Below are 23,652 nucleotides of genomic sequence, written 5' to 3' on the forward strand. Positions count from 1 at the left end.
AAAAACAATCAATGCTTTCATTTGTGGACTTCAAAGTACATGTGAAATAAAAGGCTCAGCCCTGTGAGTCTGAGGTAAATCAAAGGGCTTTAAGTGTCATAGAAAAGTATCCTGGTTCATAGCCCTTCTAGGTAAGAAAGGAAACAAAAGTACTCCCAGGCAGATGAGTGTTCATCTCATTTTTATATTTCTCTTCCAAGTGAGCTTAAACAACTTCTCTGATAACACAGTCTGATATAGTTCTTTCTTATGTCTAACTGAATGTCTTCTTGCTGCTCTGCAGGCCCACTTTCTATTATTAAACTAGCCTTGGTAGTGCTAGCACTGTCTTTACATAGTCAAGTGTCATTTTGACTTTGAGAAATTCTAAAGGAAACTTTGAGAACTGAGTTAGGAGGTCTATGATCAAGACTAGATACTTTCTGGGGATCCTTATCTTAATATAACATTCCTGGTGATGCTAGTCCACCTTAGGCAAAGTCATTTCTCCTCCCTGGTTATTAGCACCTCATCTGTAAAATGAAGTGAGAATGAAAGTACATTAAGAGAAAAAGAATCACCACACCAATACCAATTATTATTGATTTGAAGGGTCTTATTATTATTGCAAATGGAAAATTATTATTTATTATTATTATTATTTCAAATAGAAATTTGTTGAAGATCTCTCTTTTCATACTGAGCTATTCATTATTCACATGAACTTTGGCAATACTACTCAGTACTGGGTATCATGTATTTAAGTGCAAATCTATCTTTTAACACAGGCCTATTGAGAAAAGACAATGTAAATAGGACTACATCCACATCTGTATGCTCACTTTGATACCATAATTATTCCCAGTTAGTTGCCTACTCTTCCAGAAACAAAGCTGACACTTGAGTATCAGTGTACCATGATGTTGTTTAAAACAATGCATTCGATTTTAGTCATCATATGTTTGGCCTTGTTGACTCATGGATTCTTTCACTTTAGTGGAAGTATTTGATGAAAGGGTTGGTATCTCTGCTTCTACAAATCCAGATGGCTCTCAAACCAGGAGGCAGTTGGTATCTTTGGGAAAAGGAACTTGGCATTGTGATTTTACATGGATTTAACAATCTTCTACTATTTTTCCATAGAGTACCATCTGACTAAGTGGATTCACTGCTATCTTAGACAATTTATGCAGTTGCAGCATCACCAAGGAAACATTTCCTTGAGGAGAGGGTAAAATTTGAGAGCAAACACACTCTGAAGAATTCTGAGCTCACCTTAGGATAAAAGTTATATAGCAGCCAGATCCACAAAGAAAGAGTTTATGGTAAGATATGGCAGTAATATCTAATTCAGATTACTGATCTACTTCATAGACAGTTGAGGCAGGATACCCAAACTCCACCTATCAGTTTACCTTGGGCACTTATGAAATTTCATCTGGTAATGAGGCAAGGATTCCATTAGGGCCAGATATTCTTTTCACATACACCCAGATTTGATTTGTGGCTGCTTGAGTTTGACCTTTAGAGACAAGTGAGCCTGTGATCAACATCAGATGCCAAGTGCCCAGTTTTGTGCAAAGTTCCACCCTGAGAGTGACAAGAAAATAATAAAAATAAAAAATATAAAGGTAGAGAGAAAGCAAATACATGATCAATCAATAAATATTTCTTGAGCATCTACTGTGTGCAAGACACCAAATCTGCTAAAAGACATAAATCAGGGGCCCTTCCAATAAGGGGCTGATGACCGAGTTGAAAGGCTAAGACATATACATTTAAAGAGATAAGCAATAGTGTAAGGTGGTTTGTAATCAGTGTCAGGTGAATCACATGAACATAATGACCAAGGGATTTCAGAGGTACAGTAAGAGAATACTTCTAACTAGGATGATCCAAAAGGCTTCTTGGAGAAGGCAAGACTTGTACTAGGCACTATAGTTGGACAAGATTTGACAGGTGAAAGAACATATGAGGCAAGGGAAATTAATGGCATAATCTAGGTACTGAGGTAGGTAAGCACAATGCCTCTAAAGAAAAGTAGTGGATCAGCTTGGCTGAAATAAATATAAATAAGACTTGTTTTGGGGAGTAGCAGAAAAGAAAAGAAAGCTGAAAATAGGAACCATGAGATCTCAGAGCTTGAAGAGATCCTAGAGAATATCAAATCCAAGCTCTGCTCACCTTATTCTACACTACTTATCACACAAACACAGTTTTCCCTAGTCTGCCACCAATGTTTAATATACATTTTAGTAATGAACCTAGATTCCTACTATCTACAGACATAGTAAGTATTGCACAGTAGTTAGAAATAGGCTTTGGAGTTGAAGGCCTGGCTAAATTGCTTTCTAGATGTTCAACGTTGGGTAAGTTTAACCTTTATTTCTTCATCTATAAATGTGGATAATAGCATACTCACAGTCGAGGGAGAAAAAAAGGAAAAAGAAGGCTTGGAGGATACAGAAAAAGAAGAAGAATCTGCAAAGTATATTATCAAAGAATGTAAAAGTAGACAGAATTCAAGGAAGGGGGATTGTTAATATTAATAGCATCGAATGAAACAAAGAGGTCAAGGTGGTTGAGACCTGCCAAAAGGCCACTGACTTTGATAATCTGAAGGGCACTAGTGACCTTTAAGAAATCATTTTGGTACAAAAGAAGAGAGGCAGTTTTTAGAAAAGGTATGAGGTAGGACAGATGGGAAAGGAAGGAAAAAAGAATGGGCAGTGAGGAACTGGAGCTGCAGGCAAAGATCCCTCCCTCATTTGCAGTGAAGGAGAGAAGAGATGGCTTTGACTCAATTGTGTTACGTGGTTGAGTGATGCAATGGCTAGACGTGTATCTCAGCTTGGAACTGAAATGGCTGGTAGCTCCTACCTAGCTTCCCTCCTTGTCATGATTCAGGGAATGCTGACAAAGGAAAAAGGAAGTTCCTACACAAAAAGCATTTTCCCTCTTCCTTTTTTCTAGCACTGCAGAGGAAGAAAATAATATTATAAAGCAATCTGCCCATTTACAATATCACAAAATTGCTGCTGAACAATTATGAGAGACTCCCTGTATAGAAAAACCTCATTAATTTGGACTACACTAATTTGGAATGTGTGGCACTTTAACCTGGGCTGGGGTAACCCTACCTACAAAGAAAGGGTTCACTAAGCAAATAGCGTGAACAAGATTTCAAGAGAGCTAATTTAGCCTGCCAGGGGCTTATTTCACCTATTTTAAAGAACATACTGTTTTAAAGAACTTCAGCATATTCATTATTTGAATGCAAATTGTTCTGCTAATTATAGATTAGCATAATCTACTGTTAAAATCCTATATCTGCAACAGTTACTTTGCTCTCACTGAATATGCTCATTAAAAATAAAATGGCAATTCTTTACAGTTAGTTCACAATTCAGATTAACGCATAAGCCCTTTCCCTACCCTCATGAGTTAACTACAGTTCCATAGGTATTAGCCTAAACTAGCACATCACGTAACACGAATATAATGGAAAAACTAGTAAGTGATCAAAAAAGGCCTCAGAATAGCCAAAAAAAATATTTTAAAGTTGATTCCCTAAATCCCATGCACTCTATCCATGGCAGGTTCCATTTATAGCTGATTTAACTCTTACTTATCACACTAATCTGACCCATCAACTTGGAGAGCTGGCTGGGTTTTTTTAAAGCTCATAACTGATGAGAAGGAGAAAAGGGCTGCTACAGGAAGGGACACTGAAAGGAATAAGAAATGACAGCATACTGCAGAAAAGAGAAAGGTCATGTGTAAATGTGGCTGTAATAACTAAAAAACTACTACAGTCTAGCACAATTTAGTGTAGAGGTAAAAGGCGTATGTTCCTTAGTAAACCCTGAAAATTATAATAGATTATTAGAGTGCAGTATTACATGTAATGACTAGAATTATGCCCCTAAATGATCAAGCAAAGTTCAAATTATGTTGAACATATGCCTTAAAAAGGGGCCAGGCGCAGTGGCTCACGCCTGTAATCCTAGCCCTCTGGGAGGCCGAGGCGGGTGGATCGCTCGAGGTCAGGAGTTCGAGACCAGCCTGAGCAAGACCCTGTCTCTACTAAAAATAGAAATAAATTATCTGGACAACTAAAAATATATATAGAAAAAATTAGCCGGGCATGGTGGCGCATGCCTGTAGTCTGAGCTACTTGGGAGGCTGAGGCAGTAGGATTGCTTAAGCCCAGGAGTTTGAGGTTGCTGTGAGCTAGGCTGACGCCACGCCACTCAATCTAGCCAGGGCAACAAAGTGAGACTCTGTCTCAAAAAAAAAAAAAAAAAAAAGGCAGATAATTTTACACACACACACACACACACACACACACACACACACACACACACAATTTGTACCCATAATGGTTAACCTAAAAATGTGAAATACGTTGATGCTTAAAAAGATGACATTCATAGTATTATTATATTATAATGCTGATAAAATAATAGCAACATTTATTTGGTGATTAGGACAGATACACTTTACCTACATCATTTCAGTGAATTCTCATAATAATCTTAAGAGGTAGGTTTTAGTATCATTTCTACTTTACATTGAAGAAAGTGAAACTCAGAGAGGTTAAACAACTAACACCAGGCCACAGAGAGAAATAGAGGTAAGATTAGAACTGAGGCCAGTTCCTTGTCTATACACTATGTCTTTCTATGCTCCAGAAAATACAGCTCTCTAAGAATCACTTGTTACTTGAGAGCTCCATATAGCTAATGTTTTACTGTATTTCCATTTTCCAAACTCAGGTTTAACAAATATATTGACTTATAACCAGAAAGACCTATGATATAAGCATCAGATATGATATATGTTTGTAAACATACTCCATTCACACACTGAAAGTAAAAGTAATAGTAAAAAATAAAACAAAACCAAAAATAACTATCAACATGTCTATTAGGCCCATCCCCAAATCCCAGATAAGTCTTCGTATGCTAGGAATTCTATTTCCAAATGAATAACCAAGCAACAAAAAGCTGAAATTTTAAAATATCAAATGATCAGTTAATATCTGGTTCCTATTATTTCCTCACTCCTTTTAAAAAAAATTAAGATGAGAATAGGCCAATGGGACATGAGGATGGAGGGGGATTGCAAGGGAAGATAAAAATTCAGTTGGGCTGTTATAGAGTATTTAGGAGAATGTGCTTGCCAGCTGTTCTAAGAAAATTATAAAGGCATAAAACACCTGTAGGCATAGTGTGTAATGGGGGAAATGGGTGGAGGTGGGGAGATACAAATATATGCAGTTATCTGCATTAGAAGTAAAAGTGAGGATGGCCTACCACACATACATACAAACACAAATGTATAGTAAAATCATTCACTTGTGCAATTCCTTCTACCTAAATCGATGCTCTTTACTCGTCTCCTCTTGTCTCAAGCCTACCTATGCTTCAAAGATCAGCCAAAAATGTCACTTCTGCCATAAAGCATCCCATGATCCCTAAGGTGGAATTAGTCTTCTTCATTTGTGCTCCCATAGGTTTTTTTTCCTTTTACACATTTACCACAGGACTGACAATACTCTATGGTGTTATTGGAGTTATTCATGTCTGTGTTTTTCTGCTTCCTCAATCCCATCATGAGCTCCTTGAGGGCAGGGGACTCTCTCATTTCTGTAGTTCCTACTAGTCCTAGAATAGTATGTGACTCACCACATACTAGGCTCTGGGAAGATGTTGACTCAATAGCACTGACTTAATACAGTGCATTATCACCTAGCTTACCTGAAGGAGTATTTGTTCTCTTTCTTTTCTTGCTTGATTCCCCTCCATTCTCAATGAGGCCTTCTGTGACCAGAGGGCCACTGGCACTACCAAACTGCAGGGGCTCGTTGTTGTTGGCAGGGTCAAAGGGCAGCTGGTTCAATCCTAAAGAAGAAAAAGAAAGCCAAAGTCCAGACTCCATTAAGGACTGGGATGGTCTCCAGATTTTATTATATGAGCCACTAGTGGAAAGCCTTTTAAATCTTAAGGGCCTAGGTAGGAGTAACACGTGAATTCCTTAAAGACAGTTGCCCTCTGTAATTTTTACAGATCTCGTTGACAAGTACAGAAATTAAAATATAAGACAGTGGCTCTGTCATTTGTAAGATCCCTCCTGTTTCTGTGGCAACTTAACATTTCTGGCCACAAGCTAGCAATTGTATTCTACTTTCTCCCTTAAAGAGATAGGATACTCTTTAAATGTGGCTGTGGTTGGACCCACTCTTCCTTTGAAAAAGTTTGGCTTTGTATTCCTTGGATTATCTCCTGACACTTTTCCATTCTTTCTTTACAAGGTTTGTTGAACTGATGTAGATATAGTCATCAGAGTATCCTGGTGTCAAAGTCACTTCCAATGATGATATAGAGGCTTCCAAAAAGGAAAACAATAACTTCATGGCAAGTGAGAAAAGGAAACAAAGATATAAAAATTGCAAGGGCGTTATTTAGTAGTTGGAGCGATGAGGAGTTATGACTCAGGTTTGGGTAGTGTTAATCTCATTCTTTTTAAATAATGTTAGAAGTGTGGTCACTTTACTAGTTGCTGCTGTACCATATAAAATGGCAAAAGGCATTTTCCACTCTCTAAATCTTACATAGTTCAACCAGGGGCAAGCAGAGATAGTTTCTTACTCCTCTGGTAGCAGCACCTGGAATTTCAAGTGTTTCACTTAAAACTTCATGAAATGTGAAATCAAAAGCTTTGTTAAAACTCAAAGTTCAGACATCTCTTCTAAGCCTTTTCTCCACTGGGTCTCCAATCCTATCAAAAGGGGAGTCAGGTTAGCCTGATTTGGCTCATTCTTTAACCCCCAATTTTTCTATGGCCTGCAGCTATACAATTCTTGAGGTAATGTTATAAATTGTCAATAAAAAACTTGGAATCCAGTCAGGTAAAGGTCAGCAGCAAGTTTCAGTAAAATGAATGCTAAGGTTCTAATAAAATGACTTTTACATTATTGTTTTAAATAAAGAGTATCCCCTTGCTAGTGTTTTCAGCCCACATAATAAGTACTATTTCTTCAGCAATCAAACTCCACTTGGAACATCTCCATTAAATGTCTTCTGGGCCCTGTCAAACATTTTTCCTTTACATCATGTGAGTAACTAAGTGAAAGAACAAAACTTGCTTCTGTATCTTAAGCCAACTGTTTACTGCATCATATACATGTCCTATTAAATCCCTACTATGACTAGAACTAAAGAAATAAACATTAATTGCTATATATTAAAAAATATTGAGATCATAACCAAGACTATTTTCAAAGAAGACTAGATTTTTATATCATTTACAAATAAAGATGTTTCTTGCACCTGAGTAGTCCTGGAGTCAAATATGATTAGTGCACTATTTCAAAACTTTTCTTGGCATTTCTTTCCACAATGTCATACTGATCAAAACAAGTTCCATGAAAGATAGGATGGTATAGTTGAAAGATCCCAACAGATTGGGGTTCAAATCCTGGCTGTCCTTTACCAGCTGGATAGCTTTCGGTAAATTATGTAATCTCTCTTAGTCTTAGTTTCATAATATGTAAAAGGGGAGTGAGAACACTGCATAGGGTTGTTGAAAAGATAAATATATATATTTATGAAAATTAAATTATTCTAAGCGAATTAAAAACAAAAATTTCCTCTACAAGCTTGAAAATTATTCTAAGGAAGAAACTTTCTCCCTTTCTCTTCTGTCTCTCTCCCTCTCTCTCTCTTTCTCTCTCCTATCTCTTTCTCTCCCCTCCCCTGCCAACTTATCACTGGTGGCTAGCACCATGCCTTATATACAGTGAGTGTTGAATGAATAAATGAATTCTCAATACAGTGGGGGTAGATGACTCATTCCATTAATTCACATAATTAAAGACTTCAGAGCTGATGATCAAGAATTAATGCCACACCTTAAAAGTTCTGATGCTGATTATATCAACATTACTTAAAATAATTAGATTTTAAATGCATCTCTATCATTTGAGTACTATAGTGCACGATGGTAAAATCCTGATTAAAAGGAATGCTCAGAGATTAGGAGTTCTGATTAATGATGGTTAACAGGAAAGGCTTTTTTTATTTTGTTTTGCATTTCTCATGCATTTTTTTGCATGAGACCGGGTCTCGTTCTGTCACCCAGGCTAGAGTGCAGTGGCACGATCATAGTTCACTGCAACCTGGAACTCCTAGGCTCAAGAAATCTTCCTGCCTCAGCCTCCCAAGTAGCTGAGACTACAGGTGTGTCCCAACACTCCTGGCTAATTTTTCTTTTATTTTTTGTAGAGATGGAATCTCACTATGTTGCCCAGGCTGGTTTTGATCTCCTGGCCTCAACTGATCCTCCCACCTTGGCCTCCCAAAGTGCTGGGATTATAGGCGTAAGCCACTGCACCCAGCCTTGTTTTGCATTTGAATATTTTATAGAATGATATATTAGTCCATTTCTCTGCCTGATTAAGTAGATGACTGAGGGTCTTACAGAGCTTTGGAGCCATGATCTATAAAAAGAGGCCAATAACAGTACCTAAGTCATAGTACTGCTAAAAATATTAAATGAGATCATATATGTAAAACATTCTGCATAACATCTGGCACATAGTAGATGCTCAGTAACTATTAACTGCTACTATGATAATATTGGATTTCCATTTTTAATGTACAGAATTGTTGATGTATATAATGTGAGGAGATTGGTCTGAATTTTCCCTGATGCAAGTATATACCCTACTTTTCACATTGAACCTTTTCATTGCTGTTTGTACCTTTTTTTTAAAGTTGAAGAAATCTAGGAAAATAAATCTGGTGAGTTAAAAGTATTCAGTCACAGACATTTGATTATAATCAGGTATTTTGTTACTCATACTAATATACAGATTGTTTTTGGCACTGAAGAAAACAGAGATTTCATGAATTTCTACCACATATATGATCCAGATATCTGAAAATCCTAATTCAGTGCAACATTTCAGGCCTAATTTTTTATAAGGAAAGATCTCATATGGAAGAGAGAGAGAGAGACATCACTCAGTAAGCTGATTTATTGAACACAAATCCACGTTTTATATTACCCAGGACCCAATACAGTCTGCAAAGATTTGTAGTTCGAAAGCAAGGGCTATAGAGACAGCAAAGTCCTATGACATCAGTGCTTTCTAGCTACTTATATTGTATTGTTTCATTCCTCCCCTAAGACAGCACCAAATAAACCAATAAATCAGTAAATCAATATGTATTTACAGGATCTTTTCTGTGTCATATATATGTGACCCATGCCGAGTGCTTTTTTAAGTAAAATAGCCCCATTAAAATTATTAAATCCTAAAAAGAAAAACACCACTTTAATTCCAAGAACTCTTATTGCTGAAACTTTAATTATGACATAAATGTAAAAGTATTAGAGATAACCATATTATAATTCTTACCCAAACTATGGAATCGGTCTTTAAATCTCTTATGGAAGCAATTTCTACTAGATATGATGAAATTGGAAAACATTATATTTAGAACAAACTTTTGAGTTAACCTGGTTCATTCTTCTATGCAAAGCAGGAATCTTATCTATAGCCTAAATCTAGGGGACACATCTTAGCTTGGGGCCCATTCCTTGCTAGGCTCCTAGGCATTTGGCTTATTTTCTTTATCTTTTTAAAAGTACCATCTACTCTCTTTTGGGGTTCCTTTTATTTCCCCAAAACTGCCTGTGTAGTAGGATGCATTTTGTTCAAATGTCATCTTGCTTATTGTTCCTAAAATGAACACATGGGATATCTAACTTTTTAAGGAGTCTACTGATAATCATTGCAGGCAAAACAAACAAGAGAGTAATGGACAACTAAGAATAAAGTCAGAAATTTTCTAAAGTCTTATACATTTCTCACAGTCCTTGCTCTTTTATTCCTGAGGATAAACTTAATAAAGCCTTGTACCCTGCTCATTCATTTCCCTCACATCTCATCCCCTCATCCCCTAAGCCCACGAAATTTAGTTTGTCCAAAGGGAAGCACAAATTGATAAAATAAAGACAAATAGACAATAAACATTAGTGTTATAGATTTCTGTTATTTCTGTATCTTATGTTGGCAATAAACAAATCCATGTGGTAATGTAATCTCATCTAAAACCAAGTTGACTGGTGTAGACAGCTGACCAGCTGTTATTTCACATCATGTCAAAATACAGATTATCTGAATTCGTAACACAGACGAGAGGCCACTTTAGAAAGTATGCATATTGGAGGAGGGGATGGGGTCCTTGGAGAATGCCATTTTTCATCCAATGGAACCAAGGGGGTTAAACATCTCCGAATGAAGTGTGGTTCTCAGTGAATACTCCAATCTGGGTCGAGGAGTTCACATGCAATGATGTTTGTTATACAGATGCAAATGATTCGTGGGCTTTGAGGAAAGCACTAAAGAATTTTCCTGACTCTTGTGAAAGAAGATCAATGATCTCTTTGTGCTCAGCTGCCGTAACAGTTACTGTCACAATTCACTTTACATAGCTTTCCACTATCAGGTCAAATTAGGACCAACCTTCATGATGCAATCTAACACTTTTAATGATTACCCCAGGTTATAGTACTGAAATGTGACCCTGTGGGTCCATGCCACTTCTTATCTATGGCTGTGGCTCATAGGGTATATAACGTTAGAAAGAAGAAACACAATTCTGCCCTGGATTAGTTCTCCTTAAAAGAAAATGGTTAAAGTCCTGAGAAATCTAATAAATTCAAGGCAGTAATCTCCAGACAGAAATTTGTGTTCAAAAAATAAATATCAATTTTTGGCAATAAGAACATTTAAGCTAATTTGTCTATAAAACAAATTTCCATAACCTGAATCTTATTTTCCAAATGACTTCAGTTTAAAGTCAGATATGGGACACCATGGTAGGAGGGAGGGTCTCCAAATTAGTTTTTAATTCAAAACTTTTGGAGAAATAAGAAGTTAGGATAATGGCCAGGCTCTTCGTGTTCTGGCAGGTGCTTTTATAGGATTTATCCATCTCTAGGAGCCCCTCCTCACTTTCATTTACCCCTCCTCCTTCCTCAGTCTCGGCCTCAAAACCCCTGACTCCACATTTGCAGCTCTCACTACCCAGTTGTTCCACCACCTTCTTCTGAGGAAATATTTACAATGTCCAAAAGAGTCGGACTGCAATATCACTCTTCAGCCACAGGAGTTAGCAGCCAAAACAGCTGAACATTTCTCAGTTCCAGGTCTTAAATGACGTCAAACAAATGAAACATACTTTGTCAATTTCATGAGTTCAATATACTGTATAACTGGTTTAGCTGAAGCAAGGGTAATTGTAAAAGATTAATGGGTGAGTGAAGGTAACAGGAAAGAAATGAGAAAGAAAAGGACAAAAGTCCTCTTCCACTAAGGGGCTTGCTGGAATGGTGGTGGACATAAAAACTTTCGGAGCCAAATTTACTCTTAAGTTGCTTTTTTCAAAGTGTAATACAGGCCTAGGTCATGGGCCAGTTTTTATTGGCAATGATCCTTCAGTAACTTTTAGTGATTGCTGACGTTACTTGGTTCAACGCATTCAAGTCTCTCCTAAGAAGACCCCATCAGCTTATGCTTTACCCAATACTTCTACAACTTTTTAATATGCGCACGTATTCCCTGGGGATCTTGTTACAAATGTAGATTCTGATTCAGTAAGTCTGAGTTGTGGCCTTTCTGACAAGTTCCCAGATGATGCTAATCCTGCTGGTGTGGGAATCACATTTTGAGTAGGAAAGGCTGGCACTCTGGCAAAATGGGACTATAGCACACACTGAATCCATCCAGTACTTTCCTATCTCCACAAATTTGTCTCACACCACTCCTGTACTTGCTTTTTGATTTCTGACCCTTACAATACTATCCTTCCTTTAGGGTTCATCTCAGATGCGATTTCCTTCATGGTGCCTTTTCTTATTCACTTCTACCCAACTCAATAGGTACATAGCAATGGAGAAAGGGGAACTGCCCATCGGGGGAACTACCATTCATTGGTTGTTTAGAACGTGTCCCACTTATATACATTATCCCTTTATTTTGTTTTCTAGTTATTATTCCCATTTTATAACAAGGACTGGGAAACTTGAGTTGCAGTAAATTTCCCAAGGTCACACAGCTAATAAGCAGTAGCGCAAAGAACTTAGGCTTTTTTTAAAAAAAAAAAAAAAAAAAAAAAAAAAAAAAAACACTATTCTCGCAGTTGCAGCCCTGTTTTCCGAGTTCCTGTCTCCTTGCCAGCGCCACCCGGATGGCCTCCCAAAATCGCGATCGCAGCTGCCAGCGTCGCGGCGGCCCGTAAAGGAGCCGAGCCCAGCGGGGGCGCCGCCCGGGCCCGGTGGGCAAAAGGTTACAGCAGGAGCTGATGACCCTCATGATGTCCGGTGACAAAGGAATTTCTGCCTTCCCTGAATCAGACAACCTTTTCAAATGGGTAGGGACCATCCATGGAGCAGCTGGCACAGTATATGAAGACCTGAGGTATAAGCTCTCCCTAGAGTTCCCCAGTGGCTACCCTTGCAATGCACCCACAGTGAAGTTCCTCACGCCGTGCTACCACCCCACTGTGGACACCCAGGGTAACATCTGCCTGGACATCCTGAAGGACAAGTGGTCTGCCCTGTATGATGTCAGGACCATCCTGCTTTCCATTCAGAGCCTGCTAGAAGAACCCAACATTGATAGTCCTTTGAACACACATGCTGCCGAGCTCTGGAAAAACTCCACAGCTTTTAAGAAGTACCTGCAGGAAACCTACTCAAAGCAGGTGTCCAGCCAGGAGCCCTGACCCCGGCTATCCAGACTCTCCCTGTGTTGTCATTTTTTTTCCTTAGACGGTCTGTCCTTTCCTTGATTTCTGTATAGGACTCTGTATCTGGAGCTGTGGTGTTATTTTTGTTTTGTTTCTGTTTTTTAAATTAAGTCTCTGGTTGAGCCCTTGTGATGTATATTAAATAAATACATTTTGGTTGTTTAAAAAAAATAAAACACTATTCTGACCCTCCTTTATTGTTAGTCTGTACTTTGCCTATGCCTTTCAGAGCATGCCTTGTGTTATAGTTCTTTGAATATATTTTGTCTTATCCTCTCTTCCCTTCTGCCTTATCGCACCCCCAATAAATTGTAAACTCCCTGAGGACAGACTTTATGCCCCAGTCATTTTATAATCCCCCCTCCCCCAAGATGTCACATGGCACCTTGTACAATATTATAAGCATTCCAGAAATGTGTATGGAACTGAACTCAGCTACAACTTTGGGTACAGTACAGTCCCCAACTTATGATGTCTTGACTTGTAATTTTTCAACTTTATGATGGTATGAAAGCAATACACATTCAGTAGAAACCACACTTCTCTCAAACAAGATGCTGGGCAGCAGCAGTGAGCCGCAGCTCCCAGTCTGCCACACATTTTTAATTTATGATATTTTCAATTTTCAATGGGTTTATCAGGACGTAACCCCATCATAAGTCAAAGAGCATCTGTAGTTGTGTTTCCCATCCCAAACACCAACTGACTTGTTGCTAGGGTGGTTGTAAAGGGAAAAAGGAAGTAAGGTTTGGGGGTTCCTTCAGTTCAGGCTTCTTATCCTAGGATTCCTGAAGACTCTTTGGGGAGTGGTGGTAGATTATCAGACACTCTACCCCTAATCTTGTACCATGATTTCATTCTCCCTTTCTCAGGGGCATAACAGTCCTTCCACTGACTAAGACTCTCACGTGAGAAAACACTATAAAAGAGATCTCATATATGGGTTTTCTGTTAATAGTTCTATGCACACCAGGTTACATATCCTGCTTTATACACTACAGTTAAGAAACGGCAATCTCTAGAGACGTAGTGTTCAATATAGGAGCCATTAGCCACATGTAGCCATTTAAATCTAAATTTAAATTAATTAAAATGGAATAAAATGAAAAGTTCAGTTGCTCAGTCGCACTAGTCACATTTCAAGTGTTCACTATCCACATGTAGCTAGTAGCTACCATGTTGGACAGCATAGCTACAGAGTATTTCAATTACCCCAGAAAGTTTTACTGAACATTGCTGCTTTAAGTCAGACTTAGATTCAAATTCACCTCTGCCACTTACTGGGTGTGCCACTTACTAAGTGTCCCACTTATAAGGTATGTAAAACAAGTCACTTGATTTTTCTCAGACTGTTTCTGCATTGTAAAATGGGGATGATAATGCTCCAGCCTTTCACAGCAAAGTGAGGAAAATTAAACAACAGAATGTATATTTAAGGTCTAACACATACTAGACATTAAACAAGTGTTAACACCCTTCTACTAACCCAGCTGGGGATTTATGTGAATTTGCCTCAAAAATGAAATAAGAACATTTGAGTAGTGTGGCTCCTAGGCTACATCCTATTTCTGGCTTGGAAGATGTTAGCTTTGCATTCCTCTTCTAACCTACTTTTTCTTACAGATAATACAAAGCAATTAAGGTAAATCATTAGTAAATAATGCTAGGAGTAGTCAGTGATCGCTCTTTGCTTGGATTATGTTCAAGAGATTGTATTTGTCACTACCTTGAACTTTCCAAAATGAAAGAACCATACTTCCCCTTACAACAAAAAGGCCTCTTCCCAAAGCTTTCATGAGTGCTCAGTTCCAGCGGGGTGCTAGGTGCTGTACTCTTAGAACACTGCTATCAGTGACATTAGAGCTGGACTGGAGAAGGGCCGTTTCTCTCTAAATTCATATTTTCCTACATTCAGAATATTCCCTGTGTTTTTTCTGTGGGGCTGACATCTCCCAGGCCTGGTAAAGGTGAATTATTTGAGAAAAGTCTGAACTAAATCTGTTAAGGTGTTTGGGTTCCGTGAGCAGGAAAGCAAAATACATATTTCCAACTTCAAGAAGAAGAACGCTTCAGGACTTTTTTCTCCTGTACAATTTAAGACTTGAGAAATACAGCAAAATCACATTCCTCATTGAAAACAAAGTTCAAAAAATGTTGATTTGATAGAACAGTTCAAAGTGACAGATGGTAGATGGGCGATCTATCATTTCCTTAGGATAAAGTCTGGCAGTCTTCAGAGGAACTGAGACGAGAAAGCCTTATTTTGCTGTAGTTTAGCCCTGGGAACAGTTAAAGCAACTACCTTTCTCTCCACATCTTTCGGGGTGGGGATTAGAAAGATGGTGATTCATCAGTGCCTGCTTTGAGCTGGCTCTAAGCCATGCTGCAATTCCTGTTGACCAATTTTCCACCTGAGTGACAGAAAAAGGGCAAGTTCTTAACACACTGACCATTAAGTTATCTGTTTAGTATTTGCCTGAGAATGTGCCCAGAGGTATCGTATTGTGGGGGTCTCTGTCTAAATAAAATAAATAATTGCAGATTTTAGAGCCTGAAGACAGAGAGTTGTTCTAGTACTGCAATTGGAGTCTATCTTGTCAGATCTGCAATGAGGTCTTCCCTTCAGGCTGATTGATTTCATAAAGCTGAGGCAATTATCAAAAGCCAGCACAGTTTTCCTTGCGGAAACCACTCCACTGGTTTTGAAAACTAGCTTGTCAGCTGGATCTGGTCAGGAGCCTAGGCTGAGGCAGCCCTTTCAGTAGGAACAGTTACTACACACCAAGAACACCAATTTCCTCTAATAGATTCTTAAGACACCAGTAAATAAGCTGTAAACAAGGTTCAGCACAATAATTTGACATGCTGTGAGTGAGTGAAAATTGAAGTTGCTGTCAGATAAATCTGCATTCCAGTATAAGATGCTTTGAAGAGGAGAGTGAGAGCTGGAACTCTTTTGGTCTTTGGAGAGTTAATTTTATCAATTAATGCTAGAAGGATGCTGGTATCCTTTAAGACTGATGCACTGCATGAATAACATTTGTATCTTTGCTTTGCCCAAAATGTACACACTAATTTCACCAGATTTCCTTTCTTTGTTTATTCAGCCTTCATTTATTATTTATCCAATCACTGTGCTACAATTTTAATTACCTTGTAATTAGCCAATGATGAGCTTGTAATTTAGCATTCCCTAAAGTCAGAACTACATAAATACGGTAAATCTTCATTTACGTGTTCAAAATTTTATCCTGTCTCCTTCCCCCTATCACATTAATTTTGCTCTACTGTATCATTAATGTTCTGGAGTTATGCTTTTTGCATTCCTAATTTTTTATCCCCATTTGGACTAGTTTTTCAATAACGTATAATAAACAACAGCCCTTGCTGTTGGCTGTGAAATTAAACACACAGGAGAAAACAGAGATTCCTGTAATATGCTAATGCATCTTTATAGATCATACCTCCCCTATAACAATTCCACCTCAGGAGTAACAATACAAGGTGTTGACAGGTGATTAACTGCTTTAGAGAAGTCCCTGTCTGAGCGGAAGTCAAACCTACTAACTACTGAGAAAGCTAGAATCTGCTCCTTGAGAAGACAGTGTGACTGTAAAGGAAAAAGCCTGCAAAAAAAAAAATTCTGTGTTTGAAATAAGTTGTACCATTGCTGTTGTATAAAAAATAAGTAGGATCTTAATTTTACTCCAGCCCATAGTCTAATTGAAGTATTTGGCACATATTGGAATGAATGAATCAATAAATTAATATTGACAACAGTACCTCTCCTTATTCATCCAATCCGCTTGAACAATTTTGTGTACCTGGCAGTATTTGAGGCTTGAAGATTTTAGGACTTGATAAGATAGTTTCTTTCCTCAAGGAGATAGCAAGCAGAAAGGAAGGCAGATACATACACAGAAAATCTGGCCCAAATTATTGCACCAGTTTCATTTCTTGCAACTTCCCCTAAGTACTCTCTGCTTCACTCATACCGAAGTTCTCAAACATGCTAAGCCTTGTCATGTCTCTGTGTTTCTGTACATACCATTCTTTCTGCTTAACATACAATTTTCCCTTTCTTCACCTGGAGAGCTTTTACTCATCCTTCAAAATCCTGCTCAAGTGTCACCTCTTCAGTGAAGTTTTCCGTAACCCCCAAGGCTCTCTCCATAGGAATACACAGAGACTATATCAGAACACTTATTGTAGGACCTCAGAGTTCATTCTAAATGTTTGCGTTTGTGTGTGTGTGTGTGTGTGTGTGTGTATCCTGGGTAGACGGTTGTCACTATCTGATCTGTACCTTAGAAAAGTCACTCTTATGGTAGGATGAAGGATGTAGTGGAGGTGAGAAGGCACCCTAGGCAGAGAGACCAATTAGGAGAAAACCACAGTGATACAATGGGGAGATTACAGTACCATGAATTCAGACAGTGGAAGTGATATGGAAAGAAATGAATGGATTTCAGAGATATTCATGAAGTATAATCATCTGCATTTAGTGTCTGATTGGATCTGGGAGTTGAGGGGAAGAGAGAATTCTGAGATGACTTCATTTAAAAATTCTTAAGCCACAGTCCTGAAAATCCTGCAAGGTTTGTGGGCTTTGGTATGAGAAAAAAACACAATCCATTGAAAACATATCCATAAAGCTATGCTGAAAAATAAAACCTCTGCCAATCTATTTATTTACCATAGCATAAAGGATGCCAGGAAACACCAACAAATGGCTTATACTTGACCTTTACTATGTATTCCTAAAGCTTGTCAAAAGATATTAATTCATCCAGAAAAAAATAAAACATAATAGTCTAAGAGGCAGAATAACATACTGTTGGGCTAAGGGTGGGGGGATTTTAATACTAGGGCTCAGACTTAGTTTATTTTGTCTATTGCATTCACTGACAAAAGTGTCTTTGAAAGTCAGGAATACTTAATAGATTCCTTTACTTCCTTCCTTCCTCTTTCTCTTTTCTCTTCTCCTCCCAACAACTCCTCAAAATGTTCTTATTAGAAAATGTTACATTTTAATAGCAGTTTTTGTTTTTTTGTTATTATAGTATGTTGGATTAAGCTAACAATTCTCCTCTTAACAATACTCAAAGAAAGCTTGGAAAAATTAGTGCTATGTTGTTTTTCTCTCTGCCAAAGAATATAGCAGTGTAATTGTCTCCTGGAGAAGAAGCACTCTAATCATCTTTAACTTTAAAGTAAATTCATTTTAGGAAGATGCTCTGAGACAAACAATTGACAGAGCAAATCAGGGCTCCTAGGAGATTGCAAAGTGATGGATTGAGTTGAAGAGAATGCCACAGCCAAATTCAATTCTACAAGCATTTTAAACTTGAGTGTCTCTGTAACAAAATAGCATTGTATGGGAGTTAGAATCATGTCACATCATGGAAGATAGGACTTAAACACTGCATGGATTCTTGACACCTAAGAGTTCTAGACACCCCAGAGGCAGGAAAAGTATAACCCAATTATTTTGACTAAACAACAGAGGAAGCTATTGTACAAGGCAAAGTCAGACTGTAAAAGCATAGTAACTTTCCAAAAGTGCATTTAAGAAGTCGAGACCACTAAAGACCTAAACATCCTCTCAATCCAACGATGTCACTGGGATCTTGGAATAGGTCTCAAAAGCCAAGGTGTTACTCTGATTTGAAAGATCATTTCCACTTTCATTCTGCCCCTAACTGAATCCGTCTCCACCTTCCACTGTAGTTGTTCCATTATTTTTTACAGCCACCCCCCTCCTTCGGCTTGGGGACACTCATCCTTCAGAGACATATTTGGTTAGGTAAATTTACAGGCTTGGTAAATTTACAGACTCAGGATTTCCTGGAAACTGGACACTTGCGTGGGATAATGGGGGAAGGAGAATAGCAATGAACTAAAGCTCTGAATACCTGACCAAGCAGCCTGGCCTCCTGGGCAGATGCCAATCATGACCACATAGCAGCAGTACAAGAAAACAATTCTATTCAAGGATCCTTCCTTTGGGCTTCTGAAAGGCAATTGTTTTCTTTGGTACACACGTGACTCAAATCTGGTTTTCTACAAAGCAAACAGAGGCAAAAGGAGCTCTCATGTTCTTTTGTTTTTTATCAGCTATTTACCTGCCTCAACCCAGTCTCCTACCTCATAGATTTGTGACGGGTGTTGTCTCCAGAGGAGACTGAGAGTTTTGGGTAATGTGTCTCATCCCTGGCTACATATTAAAATCACCTGGGGATTTTTTCAACTACCAATGCCTGGACCTTACCCCTAGAAATACTGACACAACTGGTTGGGGCCTAAGCACCTAGTTTTTTTTAAAAAAACACAAGGTGATTCCAATGTACAGCCAGGATGGAGAAACACTGCTGTAAATGGTTTTCTAATTTAAGGCCAGCAAATGAGTATTCACTGCCCAAAGTTTTTTTTTTTTTTTTTTTTTAATTTGAAGCCAGATAACACTTAGAAGTTTATTTGCTCATCACCTACAATCTTCAGGGAACTGTATTGGTTGAGTGGTATAAATATGTTAGACCTAAACTTGCCAGATTATGATGTTTTTAGGAAAAAGATGGGTTTCCCTTTTGGAAAGAAAGATTATAAAGGTTACTGGCAAAAACAAAAAGAACCAAGTCTTGGGAAAAAAATTAGGCAAAGTATAATTATAGGATTAAGTTGCTTTCCTTGCTTCCAGAAGAACCAGCTAAATACTTCAGAAATATTATGTCTGTTTCTTTTTCATCTCCAGAGAAAGATTCCAAACTGCCTTTGGGGATTAGCCTTGAATCTCACAACCCTTGGGACCCCTGTCCTCAAGTAAATCATTCACTTACCTCACTGTGTATACAGTGTCATGAAAAATGTTGGGAAGCACTACATCTAAATTACAACTACATTTGATTAAAAATCACACTGAATGTGGTTTGCCTATGTCACCTGTCACCTCAGTAATTCCACTGAACTTTAGAAAAGATCTCGTAAAATGTAAAAAATGCAAAGGTGGCAGTTAGGTATAGTGGAAGAACAGGCTGTGAAGACACAGGTTCTGGTCTCTGCTGTTTCATCAAGTCATAGAGTAACCTTGGGTGAGAAATTCTTGGTCAGTTCCCTTATCAGAAAAATGAGGGTTGAACTATGTGATCTGCAAGCTCTGAGTTTAACATAAAGAAGAAAAAAAAAAAAGCTTGGCTGGGCATGGTGGCTCAAGCCTGTAATCCTAGTAGCACTTTGGAAGGATTGCTTGGGACCAGGAGTTTGAGACCAGCCTGAGCAAGAGCAAGACCCCATCTCTACGGGAAAAAAAAAAAATAGAAAATTTAGCCAGGTGTGGTGATGCGTGCCTGCGGTCTCAGCTACACAGCAAGCTAAGGCAGTAGGATAGCTTGAGCCCAGGAGTTTGAGGTCACAATGAGCTATGATGACGTCACTGCACTCTAGCCCAGGTGACAGATCAAGACCCTGTCTAAAAAAAAAAAAAAAAAAAGCCTAGATGCAAGACATCCATAGAAACCTGAAATAAAAGTCAATAATAGGAGTAGAAAAGGAGAGCTGGGGGGCCCCTGGAAGGATGCCTTTCTAGTACCACCTACACAAAACTTATTTAGCATCAGTGAATGATTTAATAATGGTACAGTTAAGGCACCCTGAAAAAATTAAAGCATTTCCAACATTGCTCCCCCCAAAAAAGCCTCCTTAAGGATTTTGCTAATTATAAACCAGAACTTGTAAGGAAGCACAGGAAAGTTTTTTAAAAATGATGTTTAAATACCAATATATCTTCTAAGTAACTTGCCATCAATTAATATTATTTGGAGTACATACAAGTGGTGTGAAACTCAGAATAAGGGTCTAATGCTGAAATGCTAAAGGTATGTCCAGCATGGTAGGAATAAATTACCCTAATTGACCAAAGCTTTGCTCACTTATGAGACATTCCAAAACACAATGATGTAATAACAAAAATTCCTGTCTCCCTCTGCCAATGTTATAGGGACTGCTATTAAATTTAGCCAAACATAGTATTTGTGTACACATAAGAGCAGGCAACAATTACAATCTAGAGATATTTTAAATTTAATCTTTTTTATTTATTAGTATTGTTATACAGCAATGAGTATTCAGAAAAAAAACTAATCAGAGCGCATTATGCAACAATCAGACAAAATACTCCTAATCTTCTGTCATTCTTTTTCCTTGGCCCCTGGGTACTCATTAAAGGTTAATTTATTTAAATCTCTCAAACATTCATTTCAATCTAATTTAATAAACTAATGAATCTTTGGAACTTTGCCTAATCAGCTTATGTTTCCTATTTTAATATATCTACAAAATGTCTTTTTTTAAAACTCTTTCTTAATAATTGTCTTCCCTCTTGAAGATAGGATTGTGCTTCAGTGACAACCTGATTTGTGCATTTGGTGACACATTTACAACCTCATCGAGCACACAGGGAATGGCTGTAGCTTGCCTATTGCTCTTAAACATAGTTACATTTTAGAGGATAGTGAATTGATTTGTGTTGAGTAGGATAATAATCCTCCAAACTGAAATGGTCATTTTACAGTTTAGTAAGAGTGACAATTATATTAAAGCAAGGCTTCTAATAACTTTGGTGCTTGTCAAATGCTATGAGGACCTATCAATGAAACAACCCTTCGGTCACTGTAAACCAGAGCAATGCATAGTACATGCCATTTGGATTGGCAAATATAAGTGAAGTCTAGAGAAGTCTTCAAATGAGTAGTACGATGTAAATGGAGTGTAAAATTGTTACAATCTATCCAACTGCCATATTCAATCCATTTTTGTTTAATGGCAACTTTGAGGAACTTTTCACATAACTACTTTTAAACTGAATATTCTTAAGGTAGTGGCCAACATTCAGGGACTGCATGCCATTCTCTACACCAGAATGCCAGAAACCAAATCTTGGAGCAATAGCACATTATTTCTAACTCCTGCCCTAATAATATCTGACATTATTATTGAATATTACAGTTTACCAAGTGCTTCCACAACATCCCTACTACAGTGGGGAAGGTATTAATGTTGTTGGTTTGTAGATGAGGAAACTGTATCTCAGATGAGCTTCTGCAAGGTCATAACATGGCTGTGTGTAGGAGCTGGAATCCAGATTTTCTGCCTACCAATCTTTACTCCTGTACCATGTTACCTCACCTGTGGGGTTGGGTTGAGATAAATGCTTTTATTGATGCATGGTTAACCATTGATGGAAAAAGTGTAAATGTTACCTCCAGGATGTCTTGAGAGGAAATAAATCAAATTGGTCTGAAAAATATTATGATAAATTATTCAACATAAATTTGTAATATAGTAATTCATTGGAGTGTAACTTCACATAAAAGAGATGAAATCCTTAATCTTAAGTTTTGTTTTTATTTTCTATACAAATTAATAAAAATAATAAATGTATTCCTCACCCTTATTCTGAATTTCAGGTATTTACAGTTCTAATGGAAGTGGGTACTTCTAAGTTCCATTGCTAAATGTTTTCAAGTTGTCTTTTCCAAATAGTAATTCCAAGGAATTACCTTTCAAAATTCATTGTTCATTCATTACACGTCTGTCCACCCATTCATTCATCCAATCATCCAAATGACATTTACAGAATGCCTATTTTGAGGCAAGCAAGAAGACAGAGGTGGACTCTGCCTGAAGTTCCTGTTGCTGCCTTACACTTCCTTAGACTAAGATCCCCTTGAAGACAGGGGATCCTGTCATTCTGCACAGAATATAGCCAGTTCTATTTGCAGAAAATCAATGAAATACTTTTTTGGCAGTGGGATTTCTGGCTCCCCCTGCCGCCCACGTGCCCCTCCAGACATATGTGAGTTGGGGGCAGAAATAGCAGAGTCTGCTTATCAAGTCTGACCTTTTGATAATGACTACAGTTCTCCCATCTGAGTTTGCTGCCGTTCTGCCTTGTGGTCAACGAAATGATCTGGCTCAAAACGGCAATTTATCTGTTGCTGCTTCCAAGATATCCTCTAGCAAGTTACATTATTTTTTTAAAAAATGGTTGCTTCTGCCCTTCAGCACAGAGGTGAACTGTATCACCAAATGTATTGTCTTGTCTGAATCAGGAAGAAGTTGGGGCTTATAGACAAGATACAGATAAATATGATGCAGCTGCAAAAGTAGGGACATTCATTTACTGCTACCACTAAATAGATGCTCGATTTTATTGTTTTAACAACAATAACAATTTATATTCAGAGATTGCTATTATCTTTTCAACTCTCCTTTATATCCACCTTCCAGCTACCTTGTGAGGTGACCACAGAAGACAAGATTGTACAGATAAAATATGGAACTCGAAAGCTCAGAGAGGCTAAAGTGACTTGTTTAAAGTTCCACAGCAAGCCAGTTGCAGAGTTTGGTCTCCCAACTACCACTCCAGGGATTGGGCCGGGCTCCTAGTCAACAGGAGAGTTGCATTTTCAAGACTCACTAGGAGTTACAAAGAAGTAATTTGTTGTCTCAGTTTGTACTATTGCCTGGTTAATTATTTAGAAATGATTTCTTAGAAACAAGAAGTAAGGAAACCCTATCATAATAAGCAGGCAACTCTAATCAAGAGACTTCTTTCAGGTGGATTGAGCTTTAATTGCAATCCTTCAAAACTGAACATTAATTAAGCTCAAAAACCTAGAGTTTAAATAAAAACAATAGTATACTTTGTATTAGAAATAGTTTTAGTTCTGCAATGGTAGAGCCAGTTATGCCATAATAGCTCTTTTATTCACAAATAATGAAGGCATTGCTGATATCATTTATGGGGCATTTCTGTGGTTTCTAGACTCCTCTAAAATATAAGAATGTGGGC

General features: G+C 38.0%; 1 protein-coding gene and 1 pseudogene across 3 annotated transcripts in view; one reads left to right on the plus strand and one right to left on the minus strand.

The window, feature by feature from the left end:
- The window catches only part of ENOX2 (ecto-NOX disulfide-thiol exchanger 2), a 300,855-nt gene that overhangs the window by 157,616 nt on the left and 119,587 nt on the right, over nucleotides 1-23,652 (minus strand). For both annotated transcript variants that reach the window (XM_045537544.1, XM_045537545.1), the window contains exon 3: nucleotides 5,742-5,885. The gene's annotated coding sequence lies outside the window, so the exon portion shown is untranslated. The remainder of the gene's footprint in view (nucleotides 1-5,741; nucleotides 5,886-23,652) is intronic.
- On the plus strand, nucleotides 12,243-12,966 carry LOC123627985 (annotated as a pseudogene). The gene has a single exon (XR_006731562.1). The product of XR_006731562.1 is annotated as a ubiquitin-conjugating enzyme E2 C-like (transcript).

This window comes from Lemur catta, chromosome X (genome assembly GCF_020740605.2).
Source record: "Lemur catta isolate mLemCat1 chromosome X, mLemCat1.pri, whole genome shotgun sequence".
Taxonomy (NCBI): domain Eukaryota; kingdom Metazoa; phylum Chordata; class Mammalia; order Primates; family Lemuridae; genus Lemur; species Lemur catta.